Raw genomic sequence first — 27023 nt, forward strand, 5'->3', positions numbered from 1 at the left:
AAAGCTGTGGGCCTTAAAAAATTAAGCATGTATATATAAAAATAAGTGCACACATATATATACATATACCTAGAATACATATACTGATATGTAATAGATATCAGTCTGCTGTATATTTAACATACATGTAGCATCTACCATACATATCTTATACTGCCATATTGTATTAACAATGTGCATTGATGTATAGAGATAGATTTAGTTTATATTAATTTAAATGTACATAAAATTCTATCAAAAATGCAAGAAAAAGCAACATTGCTATTTCAAACCATGTGGATGGAGGGAACAGAAAGGATGGTGGAGGAAAGGAGAAAAGGTGGGAAGAGGCAAGAGAGAGCTGAGGTGAAAGCCTGGCACAGATCCTTGCAGCTTCTCTTCAGCCTCTGGAAATGTTAACACAAAGCTGTTTTCCTCTCTGTGCTTCCCTGCTGAAGTCCTCTTTCTGTTAAGTGTGAGTTCAGGTGTTTCTGATCAGATTCAGGGTCCCTGCTGGAGGTTTCCAAGGCTTCATGTGCTGCAGCAGTCCCTCCAATGTCAGACACTGCCCCTCCAAGCTGCTATTCTGTCCCGCTCACAACTGTGCTGTGATGCATCCTTGAAGGTTACAGATGGATCACGGTTGGGAGGTGCTGTGAAATCGAGTTGTCTTCAGAGTGATGCCACAAAGGGACAGGGTTTTCACCCCCCTGTGCCACAGTGCCAGCGCTGGGTCTCCTTCTGGGCACAAGCCCAGAGAGGACAGAGCCATTGGCTCTTCAGCAGCTCTGTGTCTCCATCATGCAGTCCAAGGCAAAAGACTTCCAGCAGCACAGGAATCCATCACCTTGCCTTACACTGGGGTGCATCTTGCCTTGATGATCCCCCTACAGCCCATCTTATGGCAGTTTCATGTTGGTTAGCAGCTTCACATGTGTAGCCATTTGAAAGCCTGATTCATTTATCCAGAGCAATTTTTTCTATTTGAGCCCGTGGTCATGCAAGAAAGATTTCTGATTTCCTGTGAAAATCACATGAATAGAGTAAACTGGGGGGAAGCAACCTTCTTGCCATGTCATTGGCTTCAATATTTACACACTACTGTTGCCAACTGGCAAGATTCATAAAAGAACAGAGCACAGAGAACAGAACCCACACATGATTGCTCTGGCTCATGGCATTTCTACACGAGTGCTGCAAGAGGTGATCTGAAAAGCAAGCAATGAGAGCAGAGCCTGGCTCCCATGTGTTTCTGCATGGAGCACACTGGTTTTCCATGAACAGCAATCCAGTGCCTCTGCTTTGGGTTTTCAGGGGCAAAGCTCCCCAGACACTCATAATGTCAGGAAGCTGCAAAAATGATTGTTGTTATTAATTGACTGATTTCTATGGCACCCAAAGGGGATCTAATAATTGTGTGTCCAGCAGCAGTCCCAGGCAGGTGTATTTCAGAGGATGAGCCATCACCTGCAGCACATCACAGAGTTTGCTTTAATCTACACCCACCACTGCTATCGCTTAAAAAAGGAACACATTGAAAAAGAATCAGAGATAGAAATTTCCATCTGCCTCACTTTGCAGTGTGCTTTTGCCTTTAGAAAAACATCACCTGCAGGGCATCACCTCCCCCTGTGCTGAGAGACCATGAGGTCCTGATGAGGTGTCATGACCTAAGGGTTGATCTAGAGAGTGTGACCACAGGGTCATAGGATTTCACAGCGCTCAAGAACATGGAGGCCTTTTCCACTTAATGGCTCTACTTAGTCACAGATTACCACAAATACCACAAAAATCACCAATATGCCCATGATTAATGTTGCAAATATGAATGAATGAATATATATATATATATTTATATTTATATATGTCTCAAGCTATTATGTGTTACTAGCATCAATCAGTTACAGTCTTAATCAATACTATGGTATCAATCAATGATGGAAAGAATTAGTAGTGCAGTACAATCAATAACAAGCACAACCAAGTAGTGCTGTATTCTTACCTAGTACCACAACTTGTCCCTGGGAAACAATGAGTGTATAAACTGATATATACTGATATATATATATATATATATATATATATATGTAACATCAGTAGGAAGAAAATTAGATTTCAGAAGGAAATCTCAAAAGGGGAAATCTCAAAAGGGGAGGGAGGACAAATCAGTCAGAGGTGGTGGGGACTACACACCCAGCTACTCCCAAAAGAGGGGATTACAGGCTGAACTGAAAGCATAACAGAGATACTTCCTGGGGTCAGCCAGGGGTCAGCAAGACATCTGTGGTGACAGCCCAAGGTCCTGTAGAAAGTTTGTGTGGGGTTCTACCAGAAAGCTCAGAGTGATATAGGACCTCAGTTTTGGATAAAATAAACACATTTTTTTAAAAAAATACAGACATAAGAGGGCATAGGACATCCTACTTCACACAGTCAATAAATGCTGTTAATGCCTGGTTTCACCTGTAACATCCAACACATGATGTTTTCTGCTCTTTCAGAGCAATTTTATTTTCCCAGACTGTTTTTCTCAGGTGATAAGTTGGTTTTACTGTCATTTTTTCTGCTTATTTACTATATTTCAGAATGTCTTCAGTTTCTAGGCAGCCTGGCTTCACTTTTCAAAGATGCTTCTGCTTTACAAGCTCCATCCTTAGAGGGGATTCCATTCTTCAGCAGTGCCAGGCTGACTCTCCTTTCTCTGTCAGTGCTTTTCAGCAGATGATTTCTTCTCTTCAGTGATTTTCCCCTTTTAACCAGGCCACCTTTATGACTGATCACAATACAGGGCTGGAGTGGGAGAAGACTGAAATGCTTACCAGGCTGTGAGGTACCTACCAAGCAAGCTGGATGTGGGATAAGAAACACCCTGAGCCATTTCTCACTGCTGGTGAAGCCTGGTGGCCAGCACCACTCTCTTTCCCTGATACCCAACTCCTCTATAGTGGGTTTCTCTTCTGTTCTAAGCCCCTGTGCTTCAGAAAGGTCCTGCCCTCCCTTCAAATCTGGGTAAAATTGACCACGAGTGCTAAAATTACTGAGAACAAAAATGAGTAACTGACCAATGGGATAGATGTAAGCTTTGTTTCCCTAGGAAAGTGAACCTAGGAGCAGAGCAGGAGCTCTGCCTGACATGCTTAATGGTGGAAAACAGTCTTTAATTTTAAAATTACAATGATGTCAAAAATACAGCACTCTGTAATTGAGGCTTCCCTAAATTTCAACGAGCCACATCAGCATTTTATTCTGTGCTTTTTTCTCATGACTGTAATTGTTCCTGGTGGAATGTAGTGAGTTCTCTGTGCTGCAAGAAGTCAAAAGAAAGAAGAACTCAGGGCTTTGGGCTAAGAGTTTCACCCTCCATTCCTGGGCCCATTGCAGGCTGTTACTTAGCCTCTCTGTGTCCTCTCTCTGCTTCTCTGAGCTCAAAATTGTCACCAGACCTGATGTGTAGTGCAAATAAACCATATTTCTCCATGAGAGATTTGTATAGGGACCAGGACAGGCTCTGTGTACACTGCCTGAATGGGGAGCATGGGAATGTGTTGCTTTCTCAGCTCACCAGCAAATGCAGCCAGGCTTTGTGTGAGAAGATCATAATTGACTGTTGGATACAGGTTAGGAGGAAAATAGCTCCTTTAGAAAAAGGGGAGATCAGGAATGAAGAGCTGGTGAGGGATATCCTAGGCAAAGTGCACCCAAGTGACCCTTAGACAATGCAAGTTATACATATCTCTGGTCTGAGGAGCTGAAGATTAGCCTGCAGAGATGGTCAGCTTATGTTTAGTCAATAAATAATGGCAATGATAAATAAATTTTGTTGTTAATTCCATAAAAAATCTTCTCTGTCTGCAGACTGCTGTGCTGGCACGTCTTAAGTAACAATAGTGCTCACCTCAAGCAGCCGGAGGAAGCGAGCTGGGTTTTCTTGTCCTTGCCTTCAGCCAAACCATTTCACACCTTCTCAAACTCGTCTGCCCAGAGCTGCTGAGGGTGAGCAAGAGGCCATCACTCACACAGGGCACACTGCAGTAGCACTCACTGGCCCAGGCTTGGGTAAAATCTGTGGTGAATGCAAACATCTGAAAATTGCCTGTGGGCTAGGCAGCCCAAATGATGGGGACAAACCCACACTTTGCATGTGAGCAGGGTGAACTGGACATGGCAGTCCCTGAGTGTGAACCCCTAAGGCACTCAGGCTCTTCTTCTCACAGCCACCCCAGGGCTGCAGTGGCACAGGGCAGGGGGCCGTCAGAGTTTGCAGGATGCTCAGCACTTTATTTGAGATTTCTCTCCCTGGCTGGCTCTGTTTAGTGTGCACAGAGGCAAATCTGCCTGTGTTCAGGCAAATTTTGGGGATTGTCTGTGCTGGGGAACAGTTGGAAAAGCAGTGATTTATAGTAACTGGACATGGTAGCTCTCAAAGGAAAACATACCTCTCCTCTGAGTATGTGCTATGGATTTCTGTAAATTAAAAAGCAACACCTCTCTTGAAGACCACCCAGTCTCCTACAACCAGCACTAAAGAAAACTGCATCCAACAGAGCCCATCTCCACACTCATACCCATGCTGATTTTAAGTTACTACTTCATGTTTTGGACTGTTCAGGCTTGGGCTGTCAGATGTGCTGCCCTTATCAAAATTTTATGGTGCTCTTGGTAGGACTTTCAAAAGGGTGATACACAAAAAACCTTAGAAATACTTAGAGAATGACTTGGAGTGATTTTTATGGGGTTTCCAGTTCCTAAAAATATTTTGTACAGGTTTGCTATAAATGACAGGGGGGATTTACTCTGACAACTTCCAGTGAGATTTATTCTTTGCAAAGGGCAGACCAAAAAGTTTCCTGCCAAAACATTATTTTTGAAGATAAACTGGAACTTTATTTAAATAAAATCTTCCCAAAAATACATCTTTTCTTTGAACATTGCTGTTTTTCCTTGAAACAGTAATGCTAGAAAGCCCCCAAATTTTCAGCAGTTTTTGTGAGGAAGAGTCGTTACCAGCTGCTAAAAAAACAAATAGCTTTTTAACATTCTGAATGGAGTTTTCAACAAAAGGCAATGTTTCCTACAGAAAATTCTAATTAAAGTGATGTTTATTTTTTATCAGACTCGTCTGCAGAAACTCTCTGTTTCCTATATGTCACAATCTCTATATTCCCCAGCTGGGAGAGTGTGTTAGAAAACCCCAGCCAGCACTTTGCAGAGACCCAGCCTTTGCACAGAGTTATTCAAGGTGAAGCCTGGCACAGACCTGACAGTTTGTGGTTTTCGTGTGAGTTAGCAGCCTCACAAAACAGCACCTGGGACTTCAACAATCTACCTCATCTCCTTGAAGGCTTTTCTGCTAAATGGAGTTTTTATCAGAGATACCCTACCCCTCTGGTCAACTCCAAGTCAAGGAATTCAGCTCTGGTACATTCAATAGTCAGGCATCTCTACTTGTGCCATCTCTGCTTCAATCACTTAATAAAATTAGGAATAATCAATTAATGCATATAAAGCAATGACAGAAATGAACCTCTGCAAATATACAGCACACCATTTCCTTTCATTTCTTTATTATAGCTTATTGCAATTTGCATGCATTTTGTCTCCACAAATTAATTTGATATTACTGTCACATGTTGCTCATATTTAACAGCAATGCATCCCTTGCTAGGTAGCTGTGTCCAGCTCAGCAGACTTCCAAATTTCTGCCATAAATAAACTGGATGGTAGAATGTATTTTGTAGCTTACAAGGTGGAGATATTTCCCCAGGCATTTGTTGACATGAGTCATGTTTCTCATGGAAAAGCACAGTATACAGGAAGTAATGAAGAAATGAGGATTCAATTAATATTGAATTTTTTAAAATGCCACTGCTAATGTTAATACAAACAGTATCATTAAGGTCTGGTAGGATCAAAAGGAGATCTGCCTCCTGGAAGCACTCCCAACCCCAGGACTGTTATGGAGTTAATAGTCTATAATAGAATCTATTCATGCTCCTAGATTAGTCTGTCAAAGACAATTAATCAAAATACAATAAGCTTTTCTTCCCAAAATAGAAACGTATACACATTTAATGCGACAGTTGCATCACTGAAATTTCACAGGAGTTTTCTTCTTGTATTTTGCTGAAGTTACAAATCGAGGCCTGGGACATAAGGCCTGGGACAGGCAAATCTATGAAGTGTGAAAGGCTACTTGAAGGAAAAAGCCAGAAATCCACTTTTATATGAACTTAAAACCATAGACAACCATTCTGTAAAAATACCAATACTTACAGAGACTGCATTTATTTATACACTTTTTATCCTTTGGAACGTGTTTGACAAATGCAGTAAACATGCAGGAGTGTCTTCTGTCATCATTCAAACACGTGTAATCTCATTGACTTTATTGGCACTGTATCAATGTCATTGAGGGCAGAGTTTGTACCATTCAGGAATCTCATTTTTGAAGATAATTGGAAGAATCTCTGAATAGAAGGAAAGGGTTTTTATCACTAGAATCTATTTTTGATTCAAAGGTACTACTTCGTAGTCTGTAGCTGGTTTTGTTATTGCTTCCTTTCTTATGCAAAGCAAATTTATAGGCACTTTTTATGAAAAGGAACCACAATGGAATCAATTTTATAGCAAGAAATAATAGAGATAAATACTTCTTTCAGTGCTGACTCGGAGACAGTATCACCCCATTGGTAGTAAACTTACACGGATTTGATAAAGAGAGTTTTACCTCATCTTCTCTTCAAAGATCAGGTGAATATAAACCACTTATTTGATGACATTTACTCCTCATCATGCTTGATTCATTTAACTGGAAAAGACCCCAAAGGCAGGAGTCAGGCTGTGAGATGGTGCAGCATGGCTGTGCCTCCCTCCCTGGCACTGGTTTGCAGTTCTATCCTCCTCAGGGTCCCTGCCTGGTGGCAGTGCCAGAGCAGTGGCTTGGAGCTGGAAGCAAGCGCTGCTTCGTGTCCCACAGGCAGCTCCATTTCCTGGCATTGCCTCCTCCACCTTGTGTTGCTCTCAAACCATGATCTTCTACGGGGGACGCCTTGAGAGCCAGAAATTTACTTTTTGATTTTGTAGTGAAAATGAATGTTAAAATGTCAGGAACGCCTTTGGACTGAAAATCATAGATTCTGCCTCTCTGTGGCAGAGAAGTTGGACTATGAAGATAAATGGGCCATGTGTCAGTTTCTGCACTGACGCACATGCCAATAAATTATATGTCTGGAGCATGCTTTTGCAGATGATTTTACATTTAGTTATAGTCCCAGAAGTTCATGTCCATTGTCTGAGGGCTTTGGGACATAAAGAGAGGACTATAATAGAGGGTTTGATCCTGCCAAATTTTTAAGTACGCCTTCTCCTTTCAAAGGTGCTGCCTTTCCACAGGCTTAACATTTTTTTGGTGCTGGCTCTTTGATGCCAGGAAGTCTTACTGCCTCTGAATACCTGCCACTGCCATGCAAAGCCATTTGCCATGCAGTTAAATCTCCCCTCTGTCTCTTCTTACCCAGCAGGGAAGCACAATGGGAGAGATTTGGAGACAGTACAAAATTGTAGTTGAGGCATTTGTTTCTTATTATATTTACCCTTCCCAGGAACACAAGTGGCAGCTTGCCACGAATTAGGTCTGCTCTATAATTCAGACTCCGAGTAATCAGAAGACAGCAGTCAGAGCTATGATGGATAAGGGCCGGATGTCACATGTCACTGTTGGGTCTCCCCAGTCTACCACCAGCCCTTGTGACCATCAGTCATGACATTCTACTTACCTGCCTACCCCCACTGACAAGCTTGCATTAAACTGCTGGTTAATCTCCTGTCAGTAGGTCCTCCATGACCTGGGTTCTGCAGAGATGTGCTATTCGGCTCTTCTTAGGCAAGAGATGACCTAAGGCAAGACAGGAGTGTTGGGTCAAACTTTCTCAGTTGCAGAAAAAGCAACTTCCTTGTAAGCTGAGAAACTTGGCCAAAACTCAACAAAGCTCTGTTGTTTTGATAATAGATAAAGCTGTTGTACTCTCTGAAAATATCACTGTGTTTATAAGAGTCACACTTGGTCTCCAGTGGTCTTCAAAATCCATATCACCCCAGTCATAGCACTTCCTAAGTCAGGAGTCCCACTCTGGGAAAAGAGATTTGTCAGATCATGAAACTACAGGCTTAAGAATTATACAAGTTTTTGTAATCTTAAACCTCCTGCTTTTATTGTGCATGGTTTCTCATTTTATTTCTTTAGAAAGAGAGAATACAACATACAAAGTTAATGAGGGAAGATGCACAGTCGAGTGTATCCTTGAACTCTTTTAGAATGAGCATGGTAGTGGTGGTGGGATGACTTTGAGAGTCAAGGGCACCAGGCTCTGGTGCCTGGATGTTCAGTACCCAGCTCCCATCAGCGGTGCTTTCTTCCTAGGATCAGCAAGATCCCTGTGATTTTTTTTGCTAACAACTTGTGTGCTACAGTGGGTACTTTCTGACTCCCAAGCCTAGTATATCTCATACTCGAATGTCCTGAAGAGATTATTTTGGATTGTCTGCCCAAAACCACCACTGGCAAACTGCTTGACAAAGGTCAGTTTTAGACAATCCCAAAAACAAAAGATGATGATATTAAGCTGCTCTGAGTCACACAGACCTGTTTCAAGAACCTGTATTACCTCTGGTAATTTCTTCAGTGCATGCTTTTATTTTAATCTCTCATAGGCTTTATGGAATGGGAGTTGAAAGGGTGTCCTAGGAAGACTCACACATTTTGCTGTTAGCTGGACTAGCTGGAAATATGAATTCTGTCTTGTAAAATATTTTGAGATGTTAACAGTTATTTTAGTCACACTGACAATCAAAAGGCTGTTGAAATTTTTCAGACAAAAATCAGGAAAAAGAGAGAAAGTGTTTATTGAGGCAGTGGTGCATTTGCTCACCTGGCAAGGGGAATCAAACTCAAGTGATGCTCAGTCTTGTGTGCTAAGATTATCAGTCTCATTATCAGTTTCTTTCTTCATTTAATCAGAAATATAACTCTGAACCCCAAAATGTTACTAACAAAAGTTAATAAAACTGCTGTTATATTTCATTGAATAGTTTTGGTTTCAATGAAACAGCATGCGGCTTTTAATAAGATTGTCAGGAAAAAAGGAGGTGTCTTGGTGAGGCTGCATGGTGGTTGGCAAAAATCTGGAGATTTGATGGTTGTCCATTGATCTATTTTATAAACGCGCTAAAAAGCTGGTAACTTGACTCAAACTCACCAATCTCATTCATGTTTATACCCACTCCCTGGTGCTGGAGTTTTTACCTAGCATTTAGGTGAAATATTTCCGGAATGCAATTATTCAACAGCTTCCTTACTCTAGACAAGCCATCCCCTTATATTCTTGGTCTTTTGTTTTTCTTCTAAAATATTCTGACTGCAACATGTTTTTCCTAGTATTTCATTGAATGAAACAATGTGACTAAGTAGAGTGAGAGAAGAGGAGAGCCCAAGAATTATATCTTTCTTCTGACGAACCCTGAGCAGATCCTCCTACTGTAGTTTCTTCTTTCTCTTGGGAAATTCCCCTTTGGGGGGAGTGTTGGGTGTAGACATTTTCAGAAAATGCTGTCAGCACAACTCCTGCAGAGCTGCAGGAGGAAGGGAGGGGACCGGGGGAGTGTGGTAGGGGCCCAAGCATTTTTGGTAAAACAGTCAAAGCATAGAGTTGCAGTATCAGCGGGGCGATGATTGTCAACTACAGGAGAAATGTTTCCATTTCCTACCACAGGTCACAACACTTAATAGCATCATCGATATGAACACCGCTAAAGACCAAATCAGCCCAATATGCAACACCAGTCTGGGGTCATCTACAACAAGCCCCACTCACCTGGAGCAGCAGAGAGGCCCAGAACTCCATGGGCAAGATTCTTGAGCTTCCCTATTGAGCAGAAAGGATGCAGGGACAAAAATGCTGAGCTGCAGGCTGAGAGCAGGGCTGTGGGGGATGGCTCTCTCACCACACACCAGTATGAGGAGGTGCAGCAAGGCCTCCTTGCGAAGACTGGCTGTGTTACCTGCCACACCGCTGCCTTATGTAAGATTCAGCTCAGACTGGAGTACCTACCCTGAAGTGTTTGCACAGACATGTCAACACCTGAGCTCAAGGGGTGATTGAGTTGCCTCCACGGAGACTTCTCATGTTGCTTGAGATGCTACAGGAAATCTGAGACACCTACAAGGAGCTGGCAGATGCAACACAGGACCTCCCAGTACAGCACATCGGGACCTGAAATAACATCCTGAAGCATCCAGTTTGGCACTCAGCAACTGGGCCATGTCCAAGGTTATTTAACTTCCCAATACAGTCAAGGAAATTATTCTAGGAAATAATTTGGTTTTCCAAGAACTACACTCCTAATGTCGTGGCCAGGCTGACTGTACTGATAAGATTTCCATTACAGGGACCATAAATATCTTCATGACATGAAGATATTTAAATGTAGATATTCTAGTCTTCCAGTCCTCAATCAAGAAAATAAAAATAAAAAATATGTGCGTGTCAAAAGCACACTGCCACCTCAAGCTAAGCCCGTGCTAGTAGCCCGCTCCACAGCATCAAGACCAGAAATGTCCTGACATGCACTACAGTTGCTGTTGACTCCATTGTGCCTCAAGAGGCAGGTTGCTGCCAGGGTATTTAAAAGTCAAATCAAGGGAAGTTAACTCTCTGCAAACAATAGACCTGGGCTGGTCTTCTTGAATGGGCTGAACTGGTCTTTTTTCAGTATGCCCCAAGCACTGCATGAGGAGTTGGATAAAAGAGATTAATTTTGAGTGGCTGCAGACCTCCTCCATCAGATGGTGAGCCATCTGAGTGTGTCACAACTCTGTACTGCTCCTAATCCACTTCTTGTGCTGATTGATGAAAGCACCTGGTTGATGGTCTGGGACCCTATCCATGCCTTTTGCCACAGCACGTCTCACTCCAGATGTGTTTTGTGCACACCAACCCTATCGCTAAGGTATTTTCTGAAGGACTACTCCCTCCTCTTAGCCTAGGGCTTCTGAACATGATGACTTCCTTCCACCTTAAAAACTAGATTGTATCCTACTGATACCCTCATTTTTGCTCAGCTACTTCTCACATTTTCTCCCCTACATGCTTGCCCATGAGCTGCAATTTGAACCACCACAGTTTTTAAAGCAGAATTTTCTATTCTACTTTTTCAGAAGTAGAATAGAGGATGGAGTACAAGTTGTTCCAGGAAGCACAGGCTTGGTTTGAGTCTGCAATGGCAAAAAGCTAGTGCCCTGTGAAGTAATAAAAGGGTATTTTAAAGAAACTCATCTTGGCAGGGCTGTAAGCTGATTTATGAAAGCAGGTGTCAAGTGACTGTGAAACTGCTGGAGCCATGGCAAAGCATATTTTATTGTTGCTTTTGTGTTTTTGTATCTTTTTCTAAAAATCCCCAAACCAGCCTAAGCGTAAGCACCGTGCTAATGGGAGTTTAAATGGATTTGAGGGAGTTCAGGATTTCTGTGTAATTCCAAGGCGTGACAAGCCAGAAAACTTGCCAGTTTTATATAGTGACTCTGAAAGCCAGTATAAAGTTCAGCAAAGACTGAATGTGCTCAGCAAAGGACATGAAAAATCCATTGTTAAGCAGTTGCTGCACCTGCTGCAGTGATATGTTTTTCTTTCAATGTTCTTATGTTGGCTGGGCCCATGACTTATGTACATGAAGAGGGGTCATGGTGCCTCTTTCTAAATGTTTGCATGGGGTGATGGCGGTTTCTGTGATCCAGGCAGTGAATACTGCCTGTGCTACATTTCCAAATGATGTCTGAGCCCTCTTTGCCAAGGTGGAAACAATTCTGCAAAGAGTAGGTCAACACAGCAACCAGTCTTAATGCCAGCAATGCCACCTTGTTTATTTATCCTAGATGGAGGCTTTTTACAACATTTTATGCTACTCTAACACACATGCTTCCCTATAGGTGCTCTGCATGTGTTGGGCATAAACATGATGCTCTCACCACAGATTCTGCGTTCCATGGGTGTGTTGTTCACAGCCACATCTGTGCCCTTCTCTGGCCAGGTCAGGTGTGTGAGCCAGTTGCAGACAGGTAAAGCTGCTGTTAGTGCCACTGGGGCTGTTCCCTGTGAGGCTGTGCCATGCCAAGGGGGCATCCAGCCCCGTGCTGGCAGGCAGAGATGCTCTGGCTGGGCTTGTACATAACCTTGGGTAAAAGGGATCTGGTCACGTGTGCTATCCTTCATGTACAGATCCCAGTTTCAAATTCCCCACAAACCAGCATGAGAGAAATCGAGTCTAAGGTGTATTTTGAGAATGGGGAGCTCTTGGAGGGGAGCTGTGTAAGCAGCTGACAGTCACCTGCCCTTGTTGTGCTCCCATGGAGTGCAGAGAGGCCTGCAGGAAGCGCTGCCCAGCGCAGCTCATCCTGCCTGCCGGCTGAGGGGGAATGAAGGGAGGGGATGGGGGCTGAGGCGAGCTGACTTGCTGCAGGAGGACACTTCTGGCCTTGCTGCCATCCTGCTGTGCAGTTACAGGTTCTGCCCACCACCGTGTTGGGAGGTAAAACTGGCAACTTGTGCCTTTGCAGGAGTATTCCTTAAAGAGGGATGTTGCTCCTGCCTTAGCAAAACTCATCTTACTATTCCACTGGTCTTTCAAAAAAACATCTGTAAGACAAGGCTATTAGCTATATAAACTGCTGGACTACTTGCAAGATAAAAAAGCTCTACTTTTTCATCAAGCTTTTCCTGCAACCTCCCCCTGCCCTACAAACCATCAGACACTGCATTTTTTCATCAGGTCCGCAGCCTGCTTTTGAGAGCTACAAGATCAGCATCACTGGCATGAATATTCAGAAATAAACTAGGCAGGTGTTCGGGTTATGACAATCTCAGCTGCAAAATTTCTGGCCCTGTGGCAGTGGAATGATCTCAATCCTCAAATCCTCACTATATTCTGATTGCAGCATTAAACGTGCGCTTTTTTCTTTATGCAATGGAGTCTTTTTCAAAGGAATGACTCCATAATAAATAATAAATATATAAATTTAAATATTGCGTGCATGCCTGAAAACCCTCACACAGAGCACTGAGAGGAAGTATTCTGGGTTGGAAAATCTTTTGCTGCACGAGTCAGCTATCCAGATAATGGATCCTTAGAAGTATGTAGGACAAATAGCTCTATGAACCATCTGGGACTCACTCAGCAGTGGGAAAAAGCCTGTTAGGCTTGCAAGATCAGCACGCCAGAGTGATTGCTGATCAGTCACTGCTGCTTTGCAGAGAAAACAAAGGATTTAGCATTTAAGCTATTAATAGTTCTCACCTAGTGCAAGTGTTGCAAGATGCATTAATTTCCCCAGACCATAAATTCAAAATTTGTTAGACACTTTTGTAGATTCTGGTTTTATAATAGGCTTAATTTTCATTCACTTGTTCCCGTGGTTTTCATGTGCCAGCATTAGGTTCTGTGAAGCGTCTGGCTGAGCCACATCTGGTTTGAAAACTAACCACATATAAAACACAGCAGAACTCCTTTTCAGATCATAACTTCCTCACTCAACTCATCCCACAGCTAAAGGGACACTGCTGTAGGAACAAAAGGGCACAAGGGGCTGGCATCAGGTTTTTTTGGTGTCAGCATCCACTGAGGCCATTTTCTGCTGATTGTGGGGGCTTGATCTAGTTGGGCTGGGTGCTTTTCTTCAATTTCATATTACAGCAGAATGAAAGAATATTTAAAAAAAAACAGTTATTATTTTAATCAATTACCAAGGTGTTATTTCAGTCTAAATCTAGTTTGTGATTGCTTCTAAGAGGGAAAAATGCCTATTACTTCCAGAGAGAAAACAAAGATGACAAAGAACAATAAAATAGTTAATGATTTCACAGTCAGGCAGGTGAGATTTTGTACATTGCCCCCATAAGGTTACAATTTTCAATTACATACTGATATATTTAACAATGACTAACTAAATGTCTAACTAGGTGTCTAAAGGCACAGCTCCTTGCAGAGCCTCTTGAGTCCCATGCTAATTTGGCTCAGTCTGAGAGTTAGACCAAAGGCATTAATGTTTGGAAACACTTAAAAAAACTCACCTCTGGTAAACTGGGAGTGGAATTCAGCTCCAAATAAAGGAACCTGCTTGTGGGTGTATGTAGGAGTTTGTCTGAGCACTGTGTGTCCAGGCTGTCCTCCCACCTAGCAGAGATGGATGGTTTGGTTGCAGGAAGGCATTATCTTCTGGAATACACAGGGTACAGTGACTTCCCAACAGGACCAGTGGCTCTGACAGAGGCTCTTCAGGATCTGTGCCCTCTGCCATGTGGGGTTTATACAGCAGAACTAGAAACCTCTGCTCATGTATCTAAATCCTTCCACTAGCACAAAGTCAGCCTGGTTCAGCTGGCTGCCCACCAGAAGCAGGTTCAGCTGGCCATGCACAAGTACCTAGTGCTATTCAAGGCACTTCCTAGCACCCAGAAACTGCATGAGGTTGGCAGATGTGACACAGGACTCCCAGAAAAACTCTCTCTGTGCCTGGGGTAGCAATGTGATGGTAGGTGGGATTTCACATGGTGCTGAATGCCTGTTTTGAGGCAGTAAAGGCAGCTCCCAGAACTGGCTTTCCCTCCATTCACAAGCTGTGATGAGAACACTGTCATGCTAGACTGGATTTTGGCATTGCGGCTCAAATTCAAGGGCTTCTGGCAATGCTTCTATGGTGTAAGGTGCTTCTTGATGCCAGCCAGGGCATCACAATCAATTTGTTAGGAAATGGGGATGTTAATGACATGGTAATGATCAGCATATAAATTAGTTGTTGTTTTGTCTGGGTACAAAAGACCAGGCCTTGCTAGGCTCTGATCCTGCTGTCCTGCATGCCAATGTAATGCCTGGACTTGAGAGGGATCATTAGACTGAGCAGTGAGGTTCAATGAAGGATGTCACAGGACTGACCTAGCAGCCTCCTGGCTGGCAGAGCCCAGTCCTTGAGCCAAACCACCCCCTTCCTGCAGAGGTCAGTGTCTGTCCCCAGTGACACAGCTTTATCCTGAATGATGGGCCTTCCAAAAGTATTTCAACAGCTGGAAAAGCTGACCATCTGCCCATGGAAACTGTCTTTCTGGAAGCAGTAAAGATGGACCAAAAGTAGTATGAGTGCTCTGCTCTCTGTAATGAGTTGTGCTTTCCAAAAGATTGAGCCTGCTACTTATCTTCATTTTGGATTCATTTCAGTGGTTCCCACTAAGGCCTACTTATGTAAGACACTGAAACATAGAGAAAATCTTACTGATCTCAAATTTACGAATGCAAATGAACAGCACAAATGCAGTGGTGAAAATACTGTGCAGTGTGCAGTGTAGTCCACTGTGCTCTGAACTTCTCCCTCCGAGGCATGACACAAAAACTCAGGTCACCTTTGGCAGGAGATATAATTAGAAGGGCATGGTATTGCAAAAAGGGAGAGGGGATAGTTAGCAGAAATACACCTTTTGCAGGGAAGGCTAATGATTAGCCCACAAATTATTCAAAGCATGTGTAAGTCAATCATGAACCAAAAAAGTAAGATGAAAGCAGAGAAATTGGCTGAGCAGAACTGACCAGCATGTGGAAGTAAGATGTGCTTACAAGCCTAGGAAATCTCTAACAAAGTAAACCCCAACACTATACAAATTTAGTTATCACAGTCTTTTGATGCATTCTGCCCTTTGCAAAGTGCCTTAAAGACCAATCACAGGATATTCACTTCACCTTAATATAGAAATGTTTTTTCAGACCCTCTGTTCACAGAGTTGAAGCAGAAGGAAAGGGAAAGCTGATACTGGTGCACAGCACAGGGGTAGGGAGAGTAACCAGGAGGTCCTGGGCAGGGATACTCAATGTAGGAACAGGATACTCCAGCATCACCAGTCAGCAGTAAGGCCACAAGGGAGCACTTACACAGCAGCCTCATGTGGCAGCAGAGGAACTTGAGAACACATAACCACCCCAGACACAGCTCCAAAGGAGCAGAACTGGCTGTGTTGAAAGCAAGCCCAGTCATTGTGAGCCACAGTGACAAAGGCCATTTATTTGAGTGTATCATTATTTACACGACATGGGAAGCTCCAGCCAAGATCTGGGGACTGGGCTGCCACAGTGTCAACCACAGCATGAGCTATATCTGGCCTCTCTTCTTTGGCTTTTAACTGGGTTTTTTTTTGGGCAGTAGCAGAATTAACAATCATTCCAATACTGAAAATAAAATAATAAAATAAATCCTGAATAATTCAGTCCTCCAGTTTTTATTTCTCATTCAACACACAAATATTCCTTTTCTCCAAAATTAAGGACTTTAGAATCTAGAGACATTTTTTCCAATGAATTATTTTTTTTTTATGCTGTACTAGCCCTGGTCTGTAGAAGAAATGCATGCACAGTTTGCTCAACAGGGTCGAGACAGATTATTTTATTCTAGGGGGAAAAGGGTAAGCTCAGTCTATCAGATAGAGAAAATGACCTTCATACCAAATGCTGTAGGAATCAGAACTCAACTGATTTGAGAGGAGTTTATAAACACACATTTTTTGTGTGTTTATAAACACACCAACTGCTCCGGTTTGATGGCTGCAGACTGACCTCTGCTCTGCACTTGTTCTCAAAGCATTGAAGGCAATGGGTAATAGAACACATCCCACAGGATGCTGTGAATCCAGGTTTCTGAATTCTCTCATGGCAGTAGGACACTGTCAGATTTACTGAACCATAAAGAGTAGGGAGACAGGTGTCTCTTTGGTGGAAAGCAGTGCTGGGGAACACAAAGACCTGGCTGTGCTGCTTTGTTTTAGTACAGCCTGGCACACACTCAGTCTTCATCATGCCCACTTGGACCTTCATTAAAAGCTCTGCTTTGGTTTTAATATTTTTCTGCATTTGAAATTCCTGTTTTTCCTTTGGTGTTGGAAATAAGATGCAAGCCAGCACCAATGGCACCTGACCAGTCAAGGAAGTACAGAGCCACTGAAACACAGGCAGGACAGCCTGAAGTGCCTCCCTCAGGCTGTGCTTCCTTGCAATCTGGGGAGGGAGAGGCTTGTCCTGCCACAAGGATGTCTTGTCCTGCCACCAGCTCCAGTAGCTCAGCAGTAAAGCTGAGATGCTCTTGGTAAGAATTGAATTGTACTTAGTTGGGAATGCTTGTTTCTCTGGTGGAGCTTGAAAGGAAAGAATAGGGATTTATATCTGATATTACTTTGGACTGATACAGTTAACCTCCAGAACTGGCTCAATGCTTCTTGCTCCTACTCACTATTTGTGCTGGGTGAGGAGCTGCAGTGACTCTGTGCTTTCCCTCCTGTGACGGGGTAACAAACATTTATTGGAAGAGAATAACAAATGGTGAATAATTTCATTTCAGGCATGAATTCTTAGATGAATGATCACTCGTGCTAAAATTAGAAATGTTCACAAGGGCAAAGCAAATGTGCAGGGATTGTCCAAATAGTTTCCAATAAGAAATATAATGAATTGGAATAGCTAAACTTTGCAGTTTTATTGGTTAAAAATTTATATTAGGTAATATTTTTTATGTCATGCAACATTACTACCCTAAAATGATTTATGTACTAAGTGATATATATTTCTCTCCTTCTTACAAAAATGATTTATGGTTTGTATAGCAACAGCAGTACTATTCCAGGTATTAAAATGTGGGACTCGGCCTATATGTGCTTTTGATTTGGAATTAATAAATAGCATTTATTGCATCTAAGATAGCAGAATTACATTGTTTTGAAACCATCAGCACATGATATTAGTCTGGTATTTCCTGGAGGCAATTCTTTGCTCCAGGCTGGCTCTGTTATGCACACTCCCATTATTTTCAGTGGAGTGTCAGCTAAAGAATACCAGGCAGCCTGTCCTGAGACCACATGAGGGTCAGCACAGCACTAAAGTGGTTGAGCATTCATTTATAGCCTCCTTAGAATGTAAGAATTCCCAGACCAGACATATAACATTTTTAGCAGGATGGTGTATTCCTCTCCACAGATTATTCTCTTTGCTTTTAAATACCTTAGACTGCATTTTCAGACAGGATCAAATTATCCTGTAAAACTGTAAGGATGCGAATACACTTACATCCACCTCTCTGAACACCCACAGAAACACATATTTACACTTTTTGTCTTGAGTAAGTGGGATGATATTTGCAAATAAGATCCTAATCAGCCCTGAGTGGGTCTGCTCTCTCCTTGTTGCAGAGGGATCCAAGGTACCCAAGGTTGCTGCTGTGTTAGGTACCTCAGCCAACTGCCTGAAGGTATCAGGAGTTTAGACTTCAAATTACATAGAAATAAGCGCTTAGGTGGAACACCTTTGTAGGCTGCTGTGCAGAGGAGAGAGGAGAGCTAGCTGTGGCTTTTATTAATCAGGAATTTTCCTCCTAGATGTTTGACCCCTACGGAATACAGCATGTTCATCCAGAGGGTGCACAATTGCTGGGGGAAAATTCTTTGGCACCCACTGCCATTTAAAGAAAAAAAGGCTGTCCTGGATTTGGAAATATATATGTGTGTAGATCATCCTGCTGGAGCATTAAGGAACCAAAGCTGCAGCATGTGCAACCCAATTCCTCTTGGCAATGGGCCTGACAGATTTTTGTAGCTTGAGAAGACCATACATTCAGATATGATATTTTAGGAGCCAGTCTTTCCTCAGAGCTGTGCTAGCATTAACCTCTTGCCTACAGACGACTCCCCAAATCTCATAGCTGAATTTAGAGCAGTGGCTTGCTCACTCTCACATACTTGCCTCTATATTAACACTAGGAACCTGCCTGCATGAAAATATGCCTGCTTCTGTGTGACAGCCAATTTAATTACAGTGATCCACAAAAGATACCTTAACAATGAAGATCTGGTTAAAGTGGATATGGGAGAGGCAGACCTCTTTGCTTCAGCTGAACTTTTCAGCTTCTGCTATGATCTGATAGACCCAGCTCTTCCTTAGAGCATGCCTATCTCTTTAAATCCCGAATTTCACAGATGAAATCCAGCAGAAGTTCTTTGGTGTCAGGTTCCAGGCATAAGTTATGAAGGCTTCTTTGCAAACTCTTGTGCAGCTTGACCCAGACCCTTCACCTGTGGGGTCCTGCCTGCAGTTACAGAGCTCTTCACTCCCGTGGGCAGAAGCTGGTGGAGTTCCCAGGTTGTGTAGGGCTGGAAGGGATTCCTGACACCCCATGGGTTCAGCTGTGCACTAAACTCCTCTGCAGAGGAGACATTGCGGGCCTAGGCCAAATGGGGCTGAATGGGAGAAAAGGATAGTAAAAGCAGTAATGCAAAAAGCCGTGGTTACTTTGGCTAAAGGTATGTTTTACCTGACACTGATGGTACCTTTTCTCTGGATTAGACACTATGTAAAGGATGGGATTCAGCCTAGATAAAACAGAAATATCCCGACTTGCATGTCAAGCCTGCACAAAGGAGGCTCTTTGAACGCCTGCTCCACCATCATGTCTCACTTTGGGGGAAACATCAAAGCCATATTCTGGTGGCAAACCCTCTTCTGATCTTCTTGCATGGTCTCTCTAAACTACCATGTCACTTAATGTCTTCATCTGTCCATTTTATATTTGTTTGACTGGATATAGTGAAGAGCAGCGACAGGCAGAAGATAAATTGCAAAGACTGAACAAGACACCTCTTCTTCTGGTGCCCAGTTTCCTCAGATAACTCTGCTGAATCATTTGCTCAGGATTTTTTCAAAGCAGCATAGACTACCCAAAATAAATTAGACCTCATAAGCCCTTTTGCCCTTTGTAACTCTGCAAAGCTTTCACATGTTACTCATTTGATTTTTCTGCTTTCAGTTTCAGTGTAGTTTATAATCACAAGGAATATACAAATGGGTTCACAGTGGTCAGCAGGGTAATTAAAGGCTGGTAAGATCTGCACTTCATTTTGCTGTGTGTTAGGAACTTCCAGTTAAGAGGCAGAGCACATAACATCTCCTGTGTCATCTAAGGTAGAAGAGTGAGCTTAAACTCAGAAAAATCCATCTGACTATGGCAGAGTGTACACTCACAATGGTATTTTTATAGCAGGGATGCCTAAAATTTTCATGAAAGCTTTATTTCCAAATTGCCTCTCCACCTGGAAAAGTTGCTAGGGAGATAAACAACCTATAGTTTGGGATTTTGTTCATTTACATTTGAAGCTGGAAAATATTCAGGCACCTCTTCTTGTTCCCCCAAGAAGAAATGTGAGTAACATATCTTCTTGTTGAGTTTAATTTTGTGCACAGACCAATTGCCACAGGATGTCAATGTTAAAAGTACTTCTATGAAATCAAAGAAGGAAGTTCATCAAGGTCACAATAAACTCAACAAGACTGGCTGAAGCTACTGGTGACAGAGAAGTGGTCACAGGGGAAGCTGTGGAGGAGTGAGAATTATATGACAGATAAAGTTACACTAGATGAAGAAAGCACACCTGAATTAGAGGCCTTTTGATTAAATTTCAGGTGTACTCAATAGGGTTTTTTTGAATTATCTGGTCACGAGAACTCAACCTGTTTCAAACCATCAAATGTGAGTTTCTTATAATTTTATATCAAAACTATGAGAGTTTCTTCATCAGCACACAAAATCACCAATTGATTAGTTTCTTCACAGAAACTGAAAACAAGTTTTGAGAAGAGATGGCTTCATCTTTCATTTTTCTGGGGTTCATACTTTCCCTAAAAACATTGAATATCTTGCAAATAATGTGAGCTTGCTGATATTTTTCTCTTTTCTTCCGTGTAACAGAAAGGATTGCTACACAATTTATCTTTGCTTTTCACTCCTGTTTCCTAGAGCCTCCTTCGCAGATAGGTTGAAGAGCATGAATTTTGGCCCAGCACCACTTCAAACCTTTCCTGAAGTGACCTGTTCTGTGGAGTGTTCTGGACTCAACTTCATGACCAACTTTGTTTCTTCTTTTCCATTTATTGTATTACTTAGGTCTGACCACTTTGTTTATGTTTACATTTTCACAGGATTTAGTGCACAGAACATAGTGCCCCTGATGCATTGTAAGTCTGTAAGCTATATTTTCCCTTCTACCTCTATTTTAAAGGCATATGAACAAGCACACACTTGCACATGCATATACAATGCCAAAATTAACATCTACCTTAATTATGGCTGTAGTGAAGCAAACTTCTCGAAGCTGGCCACTGTATTTTTTTCCCTAATCAAATATTAAACAGCTTAATTTTGAAGAAGAGGGATCATATTTCAAACTTTGCCTTCTAGAACAGACTCAATAAAATTTTTATGAGCTTTAGGTTTTCTAAGAGAACAAACTCCAAAGATGGGTGTGAATTGCATTTGTGTTTTTGCTGGGTCTGTTTTTTCTGCCAAGTGCATGTGCCCAGTATCAAAATACACCTTAGGGTTTTCCCAATTTTCTTTAAAGTCCCATCCCTTGGGTGTACCTGCTGAGCCTTCCCCACCTCTAATTTTGCTCTTTAGATTGGTGTTCAGCTTGAAATGCAAGTAAATGAATTCTGGGCACTGCTCCTATTTGGCATTGGAAAAGAGCCATAGGGCAAACACCCACTGGAAATCTCCCAGCTGCCACAGGCTGGGCTTTGCCCAGGAGCAGCTCCAGCAAGCAGGGGTGCCCTGGGAAGAGAGGCCAGCAGCTTTCTTGGTGGCAGTGCCACCTCTGTCCATCGGCCACCGACGGACAGCAAGCACAGCAGCAGGGCTGTCACCAGCGCAGTTTGTGCTTTTGGGGCTCAGCTCCCAGGGGCTCATTCACAGTGTGCGGAGGTGCAGAGCCCCCAGCCACGCAGCACAAGCAGGATCTCCCTGCAAGGCTCCCCTCTGCCCTGGGGACATCCCCAGTGCCAGGGAAAAGTGCCTTTGTAGCCCCTAGAGATGAGTTGTGCAGCCAGGGTCGCACATGGGCACACTTCAGATCCCCAAGACTTGGCATCACAGGGAGCCCTGGGACATCACCTCTGCCTTGCAGTAACTGTGGAAAATTTGCAAAGTTCCCCTGGAAGAGAAAATGTTAAAAATTGTCTGTTCAATGTAAGGGAGTGTGTCAGAAAAACTTGAAAAGATGTCAAATTCAAGTATTCCTTCTGAAAAGCACACACATGCACACACACATATATGCCTTTTAACCTTCTAATGAAAATTTTATATGTTTAATAACTTGGAGATGGTTTATTAATGTGCAAGACTTTAAAAAAATCATTACAGATGGTTCCTGGTTAGTTCTGAGTGGAATAATTTATTTTATTTTCTATATTAAATGTTTCATGTATATTATAGCTGAACATTTTAAAGAAAAAATGTAAATAAGCCATTTTGTTAGTCAAATTTTCACAGAATTTTCATGTTGTCTCTATATATTGGAAAACACTGTGCTATGTAAAGCAGGTTGTTTTATTCCATGTAAAACAGCAGCTGATTATAATTATTTTTAAATAACTGAAGTCAGCATTAAATTATTCAGATATTTAGCCTTAGTTATTACATTATAATAGAATATTGAATTATGCAGTAGTAATTCTGATATCAATAAATAATATAGAAGTAGCAATACAAAGTCTTACATTTGGGTGGAATATGAGAAGCTGAAACAACATACAAATAGTTTGAACTTAAATTTCTTTTTTTTTTCTTTAAATATATATTTTAATTTAAAAACCAAATGCTTTCATGGAATATCTTTTGAGATTGGTATGATTTTGTGACTAAAACAATAAACAATGTTTTTGTGAAAAGGGCTTTTACCCAGAGAGCAGCAATATTGGCAGAACCAGTCAGCCAGGTTTCCCCTGGGGTGGCCAGGAGGGCTGGAGCATCACCAGGCTCAGCCTGTGGTCCTGGCCAGGGGAAGCTGCCAGGAAGCAGTCCCATTGCTCACCATGCTCCATGACAGCCCACACGTGCCCCACAGGGCACAGAAATGCCCCTGAGGCAGGACCTTCTTTTGTAAAGATGGTCACAGGCAACGGGTGGACAGTCCAGAACCTGTCATAACATCATAATTTTGGGGAGAGAAGTGGAAGGGTGAACAGATATTTGTGGGTTTCAGCTACAATAAAAGTAAGACATGATATATGGATATTAAAAACTGACATGGGTCAGTCATCCCCCTCTGTCAGAGACAGGCAAAACTGAGTCATTTACCAGTGTGTGCATCAAAGTCAAGGAATTTATCTCAGATGGGCACATTTCCACCTGTGCTGAGTGCCTGGTACTGACACTGCACCACACCACGGTGCCCAATGACCCCTTGTGGGCTTGTGCTGGCCAGGCAGATGGAGCTCATGGGCCCTCCTTAACCCTCACCCTTCAGTGCCCACCTTCAGAAAAGGTGCAGGGAGTGGAGTAGTGCAAAGCCAAGAGTCAGGTTTGTGAGATCCATGCCCCTTAGCTGTGGGATGTTGCTGCCATGGCTGTGCTTGTGCTTGTGCTCCTCGTTGAGAGCCCCAACATTTGGCAGACTTTAGACAGCTCCCATGGCAAACGCTGACAGTGTGCTTTGGCTCCAGCCCTGCTGGCACACTCAAAGCCCTCTTTCCAAAACAGACCCTAGAGATGGCAGGCACAAGCTGGAGATAGCCAGAGGTTATTTTTAATACAAGGATCAGATCAGCCTGAGTTCAACTTGAGGTGAGCTGAGAGCGTCCTCCTCCCATCCTCAGCCTTGTGTGAACTGCAGCTCAGCAAAGACCAACCCCAGGATCATGACTGACAGGGTGCACCAGTGACTGATACTTACAGATAATACACATTCCTTCCCAGTATGAACAGCTTTCAAAGTGGTTTTGCTAGCTGTGAGAACACAGGCACTGAGCACACTGGGTTAGAGAACGCTGCTGAGCAGCACAATGTCAGCACAGGATTTATTCCACATTTCTGTCTCCAATGCACTCACACTGTACATTTTTACTCCTTTCCACGGACATTTGTGCTTATCAGTAGATAAAAGCTATTCCTAACTTCTACCATTCTAAAATTATTAGTTTTCATTAATAATTCAGTTCACTGAAAAAAAAGGTGTATTGTCCTCACTTCTTATTTCTTGAAATTACAGGACCATAGAGCTAATATTCTGGACTTGTTGTATTTCTAACTTGGTAGACACTGAGAAAGTGAAGTCTGTAGGTCTCATTTCTATGGCAGAACTTTTTCTAATTCTGAAGAACTGTGAAATAACAGCCTGGCAATGTCATGTCTCTTACAAAAGCACATGTCCAGCAGTACAGACATTTAATCTTAGGTCACCATTCATTTGCTCTGCAGCACCCACAGTATAAAAGTGATGTTAGAGAAGATGTGATGTGTGGTTCTCACCTCGATGAGCTGTGCAATGGTTGTCCATCACAAGTGGAAAGCCTGTTCTCAGGCCTATATGAGATGCTGTTTGGACAGCTCTCCTCCTGGACATCCTCCCAGACTTCCCTCCCAGTGGTGCTGACCCAGCAGTGAGGAGCAGAGCAGCAGCATCTGCAGCTCTCCTGGCTCCCCTGGCTCCCACCTCCCAACAGCACTGGGAGAAGGGGGCAGCAGAGAGAGTTACTATAATTGGACCCTAGAAATAAAACCATTTTGAAAGCACTGATAGCTAGTAGTGATCAGGAGAGGAACATATATTTAGCAGGCAGAATATCAGGAGTCCACTCCAGGCAGACAATGCTTCCACTCTCATGGACATTTGTAGCCAGGCTGTAATTTTCTTTTCTATTGCAGTCAGTGGTGAAGGAAAACACAAAAGACAAATATTCCTCTGCAAGTGATGTGCTCAATTCTCATTGGAATGAGAAGAATAATGTGTAACCTGTGGCCATTCATGACTGCGGGGGTCTAATTAACCCCAGTGATTAACTGGCTTGCTTTGACACCTATGCTGCTCTTCTTTGCTGCAATCATCCAGCATAACATGTAAAAATTTTAAGGTCTGCTTAGAAATGCTCTCTTTTTGCTACAATCAAAAGAGGAAGGATGCTTTCTGACACTTTGCCAAGCAAAAGAGTTTTCAGAGACTTTAATCTGCAGCACTGGAAATGCTAGACCTCTCCATTCCCCTCTCAGCTGCATTAACTGTCCATTTCTTCTCAATTAGGGAGAAGGAATCAGTTGGCATTGTCTGTTCCCTGTGCAATGGACTGAGAAATATCACATTATTTATTCTGTACAAGCTGAATGAGGCTGGAAAGATTCATTTCTTCTCAGTCTGCTTTGACAATGTAATTTGTTATATGGCATTTAATTCTACAAGCCAGAATGAAGCTAGGAAAATGCAGCTCTCAGAAACTGTCTGCAGGAGAGTTTGGTGCCTGAGAAGGACTGGGAGCCCCAGAGCTCTGTGGGGCCTGAGCTGGCCCTGGGCACAGCACCAGTGAGTGCATGAACCAGCAAGCCTGGGGCAGCAGGGTGTGAGCTGCACCCCCTTGTTTTGTGAGGGGATTGTCTTATCCCTATATGATAATTTTATGGGTATTTCTGTGGTTGTTGCCACTTGTGGCACCAGTGATCAGAGATCTGAGTGGTGCAGACACGTCCGTACCAAATGTGCACTGCATTCAATGACAGCCTGTACCTCCATTAGTCCAGAGCAATCCATCCATGGGGGAAGCAATCCACACAGATCTGGAGACCTGGATAATGTTTCAGGCCTTGCCCTCAGGCAGGCTCATTTTCATACTTGTCAACTAGTCTCTATCTTCTGCATCAACTGCAGTAGGTATGGGGCAGGATTATCCCTAGGAAGGGTCTGTACAGCACCTGGAACATTCTTCTCCTCTCCCCAATCTTAGTGCAAGTGTTTGTCCTTCCTCTATGAATAATGAAAGTAGTGCTTTATATATTTAAGGTGCAGGAGAGGAGAAAACTTGGCCCATTTTTTTTCTTTGACTTTGCTTACCCAATCTATTTTTATGGTGTAGAATTCATGCAGAAAAGTCAAGTTCATGACAGGGAACTGCCCTTTACATAACCTTACTTTAATAATTTCCTAATTCCTTAATGTTTTACTGGAATATATTGAACAAAACTGTTTTATCTGTTGTTTTCTCTCTGTACTTGGATTTCCTGTTTGCTAGTGCAGTTGGAGTTAATACACGCTAAATGCTTTGAGCCAAATTTTGTGTGGATTTCCATGGCAAAACACAACTCACTTTCAAATGGTGCAGCATACACTCCACTGTCTCTCTTAAAATTTGCTCTGTTTAGGCAATATTAATAGGTGTACTCAAGAGATTGACTGTAGTTGCTTGGATCAGGTACAGCTTAAGCAAGCACCAAATTCTGCATACTGCTTTTCCATTTCCTTTGCTTTTTCCATGCAAAAATATCTTCTTACTGAAAAGAAGAACCTGTGCAGGATGCTGGTACATCACCTGGACATTCCTGAAGGCCCCAATCAACTCACCTCCACATAAAACATCGCTGACATGTGCTGATCTGACTTTGCACTTCTTATAGAACTGCTTCCTACTTTTCCAGACCATTTCTCCCATTTGTCATGCTCATATTAAAGTCCAAGCCTTGCCTTCAAATTGCTTGCAGCTCCTCCTGGCCCTGCACCAGCAACCTATTTGTAACCTTCACCTTTTTGCAGCCTCTCAAACACTGTAGAAAATACTGATGTGCCCTTGACCCTGGACAGACCTCTGGGCCCTCATGTGATCTCCTTTTCTGGATTGACATGAAACATTTGCCAATTATTTCTTGAGAGTAGATTTTCAAAAATTCGAGCAGTAACCATCCAGTTTCTCCAAGAACATCTTACTATAGTCTGCTTTTAAAACCAGGGTCAAACTCCCTGCTGTACTCATGCTGTCAGACATCTTTTGCTTTTGTCCTTTTCATCAGGCTTTTGATACTGTCTGGGAAAAAACACAGTCACTTGGGTTGTTTAATTCTTGAAAAATTTATTGTGGATTCTTTGTGCTTATAGGTAATTTGTTTCTCCGTTTGCTCTAGAAGGTAAATCTAGGCTGGTAATCTACAGTTTGGGCAGATTTTCTTG

At 42.7% G+C, this 27023-nt stretch overlaps 1 long non-coding RNA gene across 1 annotated transcript; it reads right to left on the reverse strand.

Annotated features, from left to right (window-relative positions):
* Nucleotides 1–236: 236 nt before the first annotated feature.
* Nucleotides 237–10034, reverse strand: LOC134418083 (uncharacterized). The gene is made up of 3 exons (XR_010027682.1): nt 9849–10034; nt 7755–7873; nt 237–1000 (listed from the first exon to the last, which is right to left on the reverse strand). It is a non-coding gene; the product is annotated as an uncharacterized LOC134418083 (long non-coding RNA).
* Between the last annotated feature and the right edge of the window lie 16989 nt (nt 10035–27023).

The sequence above is a fragment of the Melospiza melodia genome, chromosome 4, assembly GCF_035770615.1.
Source record: "Melospiza melodia melodia isolate bMelMel2 chromosome 4, bMelMel2.pri, whole genome shotgun sequence".
Classification (NCBI taxonomy): domain Eukaryota; kingdom Metazoa; phylum Chordata; class Aves; order Passeriformes; family Passerellidae; genus Melospiza; species Melospiza melodia.